We start from the raw sequence: 7,986 nt of genomic DNA on the forward strand, positions 1-7,986 counted from the left end.
CCAAGGATTTAATGCATATTTCTCCTAATGCTTCCTTTAAGGCTCTTTCTGGAAAATGTAATGACATATCCATCTGTGACAGCATCCCAAGTGTGAGCCTGGTTTCTAGAAATCTGTTCTGACTTCATGGCAGCTAGGATGGATGTTCCTTTGCCTGTGGTCAGGAAACAAAAAGCTTACTGAGTAAGTATCTAAACTGATACTGTAAAAGATTTTGCTGAAGGGGTAAACCTTGAGAGTGTTTGAAAATCCTTAAAAATAATGTTCTCACCACACACACACACAAAAGATAATTACGTGAAGTGATGGAGATGTTAACTCACCCTAATGTGGTAATCATTTTGCAGTATATACATGTATCAAATCAGGGGATTGAACACCTTAAACTTACACAATTATATCTCAGTAAAGCTAGGGAAAAAAAGATGACTCACAGAAGGAAAAGAAACTGGTTCTGGAAGTTATCGTGTTCTAAGAATCTTTTTACTTTGTTCTGGATTTTTTAGGCATGGCATGTTTGACTTCCGTGAACCCGTGCCTTATAAAATCCTGGTAGAACCGTTCAATAAACCTAATACCACAATAACGATGACAAAACAAAAAGCTACTTTTAGCAACTGCTCTTCACTGAAATTAAACTCAAAGTACTGGTGATTAAGATGGACCAGGACAAAATCACAAATGAAAGGAAAATAAGATTTGATCATTAGCTTAATAAAAGTGTGAAATGCTGAAACAGTCTTTTAATTGTTTTTTTTTTCCCTTTGGGGGGGTTAATTAGGTTTATTTATTATTTTTAATGGAGGTACTGGGGATTGAACCAGGACCTCATGCATGCCAGGCAGGTGCTCCACCACTGAGCTGCACCCTCCCACCCCTCCACCCCTGATTGTTTTAAGTAGTACATTCAATCCTTAGGCAATCTTCAGACAAAGCACAGTGAGAATAGCATCTGAAGAAACAAAGGAAGTGGAGAGGTGAGGCAGGTAACATCTTTCAGAAACCATACATGTCAGGCTTTCATTTTTAGAGCAGACATTTCCTATTTTTCCACTGCACAGAATCAAAGCCAGGTAATTTCTTCGATGCAGGACCCACACGCATGGGTAAGGAGTCAGGCATTTTCTTTTTCTTGTAGTTTCCTTCATCACCTACACTATGCCTAGTGCCAGGTTTGGGAGCAAGTAATATTTCTTTTTAAAGTTTTTAACATAAACCTTTAATTGAAGTATAAGATGCATACAAAAGTATGCATAAATATACATACAACTCAATGAATTGTCACAAAGGGAACACCCCAGGGTAATGTGTTTATCAGAAAACAGGAGATTGTAACATCCGGAAAGCCCCATGATACCCGCTCCCAGCCACTACGCTGCCATGGGACCAGTCTCCCAGTTCTAACATCACTGATTAATGTTGTCTGTTTTTGAAATTGAATTAAAGGGAATATTCATACCTGGTCAAGGGGCAGTATGTGGCTCCATTTGAAAAAATTTTTAAGTTTGAATCCGGATTATTTCATTTTACTTATGCAATAAACATTTTGCCAGATCATTTCCAGGCATAACATACATACATTTAAGTATGCTTATGTTAACGGCACAGCTCAGTGAATTTTTACATTGAAGAGAACTGTGTACACACAACCTAGATTAAGATATCTCTAGCACCCTGAAGCCTTATCAGTCAAAACCCACTGCCATCCCAGGTCTAATACAATGGATTAGTTTTGCCTGTTTTTGAACTCGAATTAAATGGAATCATAGAAATAATCTGAAGCCAAAACATTCATACAATGGGAAAGTATTGTCTGAAATTTTGAAACCAGACACACACCAGGACAAAATTCTAATCTGTAGCTCTGGCTTGGCCATTTGAGATTGTCTTTTTTGTTTGTTTGTTTGTTTTTGGATATTCCTTCTGGAAGTCAAAAACATGCACATTGAACATTGTGCTGTACAGCAGAAATTGGCACATTGTGACTGACTATACTTAAGTTAAAAAAACAACCAAAAAACAAATGCACATTGAACTGGACCCATGCTTTGTGCCTGACAGCATCCAGATGATGGTATCTATATAGTAACACAGCTTTTGAGTTCAAATGTCAGCGTGTGGTGATGAGGATGTATGAGTCACTATCACGCAGGGAAGGAGATGCTATCCCTTCAGATGCCTGCCATGCTGCTGTTGGGGGACTGACTGCGTGGTGGTACCGCTTATCAAGACTGACTAGCAGGACAGATGACTGGCTTCATCTTCCATCAGATTATCTGGTGGAATTATCCAGATTATCCACCAGAATCATCTACTTTTTAATGAGAAAAGAAAACTCACTACAATAATTTTACCTTGTTGTTGAGGGAAATTGAAAAAAAAATTCTCCATAGTTTCACCATATGCACCCAATTACTGTTTCTTGTCCTTTTTATTTTAGTCTGTGTGATACTGTGATTTATGATAAGAAATATGTATGTGGTCTTCAGTCCTATTTTTGGCACAGAGCTCCTGAAACCCTTGGAATTTCCTAAGTGATAAAAGGGATAAATGTGTCTTTTGTTATTCATAACTCAGCCCCTTTCAACTGCTCCTGAGTTTGTGTTAAATGAGATAACTTTTGGAAAGCCTCTAAGGAAGGGCTTTTTTTTTTTTTTTTTAATTTCTACCTTTTATTGTGGGTGCAGGGTGTAGGTAATTAGCTTTATTTATTTTATGATGGAGGTACTGGGGATTGGACCTAGGGCCTCCTGCATGCCAAGCATACACTCTACTGCTGAGCTATGCCCTCCCCACCAGGATGGGCTTTTTAAAATTACTATTTATCATTCCTGTTTTCACAGGTGAGGAAAATGAGGCCCAGGGAGGTAAACTGTCCTAGATTCCTTCAGTCAGTTAAAGGAATCGCTTGGCTTTCAGACATCTGTCCAAGTGACTTGTAGGCTCAGGGTCTTACCAGAAGTTGCCCCTCCCTCAAACCCAGAGCACAGCCATCACTCAGATATGTCTGCTGCTCAGCCCTCTTGCAGGCTTCTTCCTCCCTGGCCCCAGAGGACTGGGGGCTGCTGGATGACTTCTCACCATTGGGTCTGCTTATCTTCAGGTGTCCTGAGTGTACACCTTTGGGTCCCACCACCTTGTTGGACAGCAGGGCTCTCCTCGGGGCCGCAGGACCTCAGTCACACCTGCAGAAGCCTCTGTCAGTGGCTGCAGCTGAGGGTGAGTTCCCTTTGAGAGATGGAGCTTGAGGGCCTAATGGGCCAGGTAAAAGGCCCTCTGGTCCAGGAGAGGGGATCTTCTTCTGAAGGAGTCACCCAGGGTCCAAATCTCTTGCCAGAGCAAAGACTCAGTAACAGGCTTTTAGTATTGAGGGACACTGACGGCCTTTTACATTTACGTGACAGTTGGAATAAGTCATTTTTAAGTTCCCACGCTTACCTGACACATGAAAGTATATAATTCAAGGCTGTTATTCCAGTTGTGGCCAGTTTTTCTCGATCTCTTCTAGTTAATTTTCCTTGATCTGTGATCAGCTGTGAGACTTTGACAGTCACTAAGTTTGGAGGGATTAATCATCATTATGTAAAGAAACCTTAGGAGAGTAATTGGCTAGACCTGTTTTTCCAGGAGAGGACACCAGGATAGTCAAACATTATGAATGTCACTGTATTCAAGAAAAGCTCTTCTCTGTGCCATGGGAAGATTACAATCTCCTCTTTTTGCAGAGGAGAGATATGAGTTGCTCTGTTTTAAAAGTTGTGCTCCTAGACTATTTCTCAGTGGGCAAAGCCTGGATCTGGTGGGAATCAGCTGTGAGGCTGTCACTGTTTGAGTTGCCAGTCATCAGGGCCACAGCTCAAGAATGCCAATCAGGAAACAAACTCTTGTTGCCCGCGCAGTGGTGGGATGGTTTTCCTGCCCTCAAAGGTGTGAGTCAGTTCTGGTGGATGTAGGAGTTATTTTGTCTACGTCTTGCTGTTTGCTTTTTGCCTTTCTTTTCCTTGTCTCTTTTACTGAGGTATAAAAGACATAGAGCAAAACATACAAATAGTAAATATGCAACATGATGGATTTTTAAATACATACACACATTCATGTAACTATCATTTAGAGCAACATTTCCACCACCTTATAGCTGGGGTTGACATATAATTGCCCATGAGCCAAATCTGGCCTGCCATCTCTGTTTGTAATTAAAGTTTTATTGGAACACAGCTGTACTCATTCACTGCTGTATCATTATCAGTGGCTGCTTTCATGCTGGAACAGCAGAATTGAATAGTTGTGGCAAACTCCATAGGACCCACAAAGCCAAAAATATTTACTGTCTGGTCTTTCAAATAAAAAGTTGGCTGACCCCCTACGCTAGCAGGCTCCTTCCTACCCCATCTCAGTAATATCCATCCCCTTCCCACGTTCTGACTCTCTCACCATAATTTTACCTGTTCTGGAACTCCCTAGAAATGGAATTATCCAGTATATTCTTCCTAAGTTTGACTTCTTTCATTGGACATAATATCTGTGAGATCCACATGGATTGCATGGATATCAGCAGTTCATTCCTTTTTATTGTTGAATAGTATTCCATTATATGGACACGCCACAATTATCTAGTTCTCCTGGGCAGTTTCCGGTTGTGACTTACTATGATCAAAGCTGCCATGAACATTCTTATTCAAGTCTTCATTGAACACTATGCATTTATTTCTCCAGTATATTCCCAGGGGTGGGACTGCTGGGTCATGGGGATTCTACATTCAGCTTTGGCAGATATGGCCAAACAGTTTCCCAAAATGATTGAACCAAATTGCAGTCCCACCAGCCACAAGTCAGACCTCTTGTTGCTCCTGGATGTGGATTTTCAATGCCAGGCTGTAGCTTACTAGCACAGTATATTCAGACCTATTTATAAGGTTTCTCACTACTGTGAGTGAAAAGCTTGAATGTTCTTTATTAATGTTTTGTATGAATTTAGTTCCGTATTTCCTAATATGTGTATTTTTTGGAAATAGGGAACCTCCAAGTTATAGTAGTCTTATCTAGTTATAGTACCAGTTATTTTAAAAGGAAAATTTTAATATTGTGATTTTTGATTATCACTCCATATTTATAGTTTTTATAGACTAAAGCTTTGTGAACATATGCATTCATACGGAACTACGAGGCCATATTCGTGTGTTTAACTTGGGTAGATATGGCCAGTTTTCTCCAGCGCTACTGCTTGCAAGGTTGGAGCCCCTTGAGGCTGACCTCTACTCACCCCCTTGCCTGGACCTATCCCCTGAGGAAGGGTCCTTGCTTTCTGACACTCAAGATTGTAAAGGTGCACCTTGTATTCTTTGTTCCAGATGATGGACTCAGACATTTTCCAAGGAGCTCTAGTTCTTTCTGGTGAGAATGAGTGGTAGCGATCAGAATCTGGGTGCTGGCAGGCTTTTCCAGTCAGGATGACACCGTGCCCGGTTACTTCAGTGAGAATCGCCACAAAAGATATAATTTTTAAAAACCAAGAGTTATTCCACTGGTAATTTTAATATAGTTCTAACATTAAACGTTCAAGTACATCAAAGTATTTATTTATACTCTTAACCTATGACTTGCCCTTTTAAAAACAATTTAAGCCATTACAGTTATTTCTTTAATTAAACATCTTGAGTTGTTTGTTGTCAGCGGCTGAACATTATTTTTTAATGACAACACTGAATAATCTGCTGGGTGAAGGGACAGAATGGGATTTCAAAATTTGTAGATACTGACAGGCATATGTAGAATAGATAAACAAGATTATACTGTATAGCACAGGGAAATATATACAAGATCTTGTGGTAGCTCAGAGCAAAAAAAAAAAAAAACAATGTGACAATGAATATATGTATGTTCATGTATAACTGAAAAATTGTGCTCTACACTGAAATTTGACAGAACATTGTAAAATGACTATAACTCAATAAAAAAATGTAAAAAAAATTAAAAATAAAACCATTTATTGAAAAGACAAAAAAATAATAATCTGCTGGGTTAATATCAAGGTTTAGACTTTCAGTAATTATGTGTACCACAGTTTAAGTAACCATAAGTTTTCTTGAAGTTATACAGTGACTTTGCTTTGCTTTGTGTTCTTTGTGGTATTATCATAACAGAGATGGAAGCCCCTTTTCTGGTATATACTTGGGACCAGTGGTATAAGTTTGAAGGATTTTTGGCTTTTAATAATTTCCAGTTCTCACATGGTAGTGGCTTTTGCTTCCTGGGAAGTCTGTTCTGCGCATCCACATTCTGGGTTGAATGGCACCATGTTTTCCTTCTACCACAATGACTTAAAGCACGGGCTTTTGTGCAGGAGTTCCGTAGGGAATTTGCAAGTCCTAAAACAAGCCTGGTCTCTCACAGCTCTCTTCTCTCCTTCTCCATCCTCCTCCCTCCAATCTATCTTCACAGGCCACAGATCTTTTTCCAAGAACAACAGAAAATGATTGAGTACCAGGTAAGTATGACATTAACAAGCCTACTTTCCCTTCTTGGGGAAAGTGTTCTAGAAAAAATATATGCACTTCAACCACATATGCTCTGTCATGTGCTGGGTTCTCAGGAAAGCGGATTTGGGGTTGGAGATCTGCAAGCAGGAGGTTTCCTAGGGAGGCTCTTGGAACACCTGTAAGTCAGTGAAGGAAGCAGAGTGGGCAGAGGGAGTTGTTGAACAGAGGCATCAGCTGATCTTAGAAGATGCTCTGGAGTTGGGAAGCTCCTCAGTGTTGTCCTGAATGGAGGCAAGGAGGCCACTGTATTCTGAAATCAATCGGTCTTTGGTTGTAGGCTGCCCCAGGGAGGGCATGTAACCTTGGGTGGAGTGGCTCTCTTTGACCAAGGGAAATTCTCAAAAGGTCTCAAGCCTGCAACAGCCAGCCATCTCCTAGCAGCTGGGAGAAGTACCTTGGTACTCCAGGGGGATTTGGGTGGAACGCCACAGCCTCTCACTACACAGAGATACAGTGGCCAGACACTTATTATACATATTACTCTACCCTTTTCCCCCCTGATTAAAATGTCCAAGAGATGGTACCATATTGGTATGTTTTTTTTAAACAACATACATAATGCTCCATGATATGCATGGAACATATAATATACTCCCCCCTCCATTTTATGGACATTCTTGTAGTTTCCAAATTTCATATTACAAGCAATGATGCAAGGCACATTCTTTGTTGAAACGCGTGATGTACAAGGGAGAGATTCCAGCAAGAGTCACTAACTGTGCGCTTCCTGGTAGCCCAGCAAAAAGGCAGAGACAGCCCATGGTTTGTGCTGGCCATAAGGAAGAAACATATTGTTATTTCCAAAGAAAACTTAGCTTTTTAAAGCACTTTTTTCTAAAGACATTTCCCTGAGGGGCCTTCTTATGACTGAGGCCGGGCAGTACTGTTGCTGACAGCGTGGTCCCAGGATGAGGGCTTCTCCTGGAAGCTTGTTAGATATACCGAATGGCACGCCCCAGCCACACCGGCTGGACTAGTTAACTGTGGGTGGGGCCTGAGAATCTTTGCCTAACAAGCTCTGGACATCCTTCTGCACATGCAAGTGTGAGCAGCACTGAAAGAGTGGACAAAATTCTTAACGATCACTAACAACACAGAAGCACGTTTTCTGCAGGGCTTCAACTCATCCCTCAGAGTTGAGTGTCAGCCCCAAGGCGAAACTCTCAGTTCCCCAGGTGACCAGAACCACCACGGGCTCAGCTTCCCAATGATGTGACTGTTTTCTATCAATGTCAATGTTGCGTGAAGTTTTAACTCCTCTGTGCTTTGTGGCCCATGGGTAACGGCAGAAAATGCTAAATTCCAGTTAAAAGAAAGTGAAAATATGAATATTACTTCTTCTGTGAGGGGGCAGGAAGATTCCTCCAAGTTTACAGAAGTCCCGATTTTAATCTAAGGTATCGAGATTGAGGAACAGATGAACTGCCCATTGTTTAAGTTTCTGTCTTTC

This window comes from Camelus dromedarius, chromosome 9 (assembly GCF_036321535.1).
Source record: "Camelus dromedarius isolate mCamDro1 chromosome 9, mCamDro1.pat, whole genome shotgun sequence".
Taxonomy (NCBI): Eukaryota; Metazoa; Chordata; class Mammalia; order Artiodactyla; family Camelidae; genus Camelus; species Camelus dromedarius.